The 2,623-nt window shown below is 40.1% G+C and overlaps 1 long non-coding RNA gene across 1 annotated transcript; it reads left to right on the top strand.

The window, feature by feature from the left end:
• The first annotated feature begins 1,168 nt into the window (after positions 1-1,168).
• On the top strand, positions 1,169-1,879 carry LOC123446339. Its single transcript, XR_006631320.1, has 2 exons — positions 1,169-1,308; positions 1,635-1,879. It is a non-coding gene; the product is annotated as an uncharacterized LOC123446339 (long non-coding RNA).
• The last annotated feature ends 744 nt before the right edge of the window (positions 1,880-2,623 follow it).

The raw sequence follows: 2,623 nt of genomic DNA on the forward strand, positions 1-2,623 counted from the left end.
TACAATTTCCAACCTACATGCTCTAGGAGAAACATGGAAGCATGAACAAATTACAATCTTACTGTTGCAAGAAAAGTACTTCACTGCACTGCATTTCCACAGCTACAACTGTGGACTGTTTGTACCTAGTGTTTCCAGGAAACGTTTGTATGTAGTGCGCAGACAGCGACATCTCTCGCTTTGAACATTTGTCCCATGGCGTGAAGCCTGAGATGCCCTGCTCTACCATCGTGCCAGCTAGTGTGCCGTGCTGCTCATGATCACACACATGATCACACACATCCATCCATTATAATCCGCATAGAGCCCCACGCCGCCCCCCGAAACCTCGAAAAAAAAGGAATCCTCATCCCCGCTCGCATCTGAGACCACCTGCTTTATGTGCTGGACTTTTGGTTCGGTGCCACTGCTTTTATTCAAAGCGCTAGCTAGCTTGTTCCTTGATAAAATTACATCTAGTTAGTAGTCGAGCCTTGGTTAGTAGGTGCTCTCTGGCAGTTGCTTTTGCTCATGTTCAACTAGTGCAGTGCAGCCAAGGAGTTGGCCAGTGTGCCGTAGCTTTCCTTTTATCTATTTCAAGTCCTGTTGGAATCCCGCCTTGTCACTATCCCTATGTCCTTTCTGGCAAGTACCCAAGCGCCTTGTTTAGGCGTTAAGAAAACTGAGGTGTCCTGTGCAGTGCAGAAAAGGCTAAAGAGGAGTTTCATTTTATGGGTTTGTTTTTGGATGCTTTGTAAAAAGATTCGTATGTGGGTTTCGTTGCTGCTGTAGCACATCTAGTATTTTTTTGCTGCTGTAGCTGCTGTAGGTCTAAATCTAAAAGATATATATGCTGAATCCTCCTGTAAAATATCCAGGTTGTTCCCAGGACTGAATTTTTTGCTACTGTAGCTGCTGTATGACTGAATCTACCTGTTCTCAAGAGCATTCACTGGTTGAGGTGGTACATTTTTGCACTGCTGCTGTATAGTTTTTTTTGTCTCATTTACTGGTTGTTTGCTGTATCTATTTTTCTATATTAGGTTTCGTTGATCCATAGTTTCTTTATCTAAGGTCCGCAGCAGCACGGGTACTATGCTAGTATTTGATCCATTTATAGTTCAAACAGGTCGTAATTAAAGATGTCATTTCATATAGAGTGTAAGATTAAAATGCGAGTGAGTGTAAGATTAAAATGCCAGTGAGCAGCACGGGTACCTGGTACTCTGCTAGTATTTGATCAACACTAACTTTATTTTATGTTCATGCAGGAAATGGACTGATTCCTTTGAAATTCCTATGTTGAAAACAGTCCCTTACTCCACTCAGGTAACTGTATAATCTGCCCCTGTTCTAGGTTTCCAGCACTTGAATCTTTCGTTAGGAGAGTTTGAAGTAGTTGGTATATTCTCAACCATTGAACGCTTTTAGTCATCCTCTTCGCTCGAGTAACAATGCGAAGAATAAATCTTGTCTAGTCTCCAGGATAATAAATCATGTTCTTTCATGTTTCCAATAATACTTGTACTCCATGTTTCAGAGTTACATATTCTTGTATATGATAACCTGCAGTGTTAGTTCACACTTCTTTTGTAAATGTTGTTATTTAAATACCTGCATTGTTAGTTCACATCTTATTCTTATTTTTTGCACAGGTGAAGTATAAAGCCAAGTGTGAAGCTATGAACCATATTAACAAAGAGTAGCATATGTATTGTAATAGTAGGCAGTAGTACGTATATCTGGGTTGTGATGTAGTGTAAATATTGTAATAGACAAATTTAATGTTGGTTTTGACGAATTTCATTTGCTCCCTAGCATGTTTGAAATATTGATTCTGAATGTGATTTGAATACCTATGAAATGGCAACTTGACAAGGGGACCAAGTTATGATATTTATTTGACAAAATGTGAAATTTCTGACGTGCGGGACTAATTTTGAGATCAGCATGATATGTGGGACCAGTACAAAAATAAAATGGCCAAAAAACAAAATCAATAGAAAGTAAAAGGCCATAAACCAAAATTCAAAAAAGAATACTAAAAGTGGATGTAAATATGATAAGGTCCCAAAAGAAGCCCAATAAGAAAAAGCCCAAAAAAATTAAAACCAACCCATGTGATCAAATGAAATGGGTTGGGCTGATTTCAACCATGACGTTTTGATTTCGTCGTAATTTTGCCACGTAGGACTGGGTTTGATTGCCAACGACGATTTAGAATCATCGTAAAGGTTACGACAATCAAGGAATCGTCGTAAAAGTTACGACGATTTTGATCAAAACGTCGCTGCTGTTCATTTGTGACGCCCCGTTTTCAACGCTTGGTTTTTCGTCGTGAGATCGTCGTAAATTAAAAACCGTGACCATGTAGCGACAAAAAATAGCGTCGTGTATTAGCATGTTCCTTGTAGTGGAGTATCTTATTTCTTCATCAAAGTTAATCCTGTTAACTCTCATCACCAGTGGTGAGGTGTTGCTATCCCAAACACCTGTCGAACACCTTCTACCATATTAGCAAATCAGCCCCTACCCCACTCCACACCTAAGCTCTTCCCTCCAAATTCTTTGACCAAGCTGCCAGAACCACTCGCCAACTGTAGGAGAGTGGCCCCTCGTTGAATCCAAGCAGAAGGCCCCAAAA

The sequence above is a fragment of the Hordeum vulgare genome, chromosome 4H, assembly GCF_904849725.1.
Source record: "Hordeum vulgare subsp. vulgare chromosome 4H, MorexV3_pseudomolecules_assembly, whole genome shotgun sequence".
NCBI lineage: Eukaryota > Viridiplantae > Streptophyta > Magnoliopsida > Poales > Poaceae > Hordeum > Hordeum vulgare.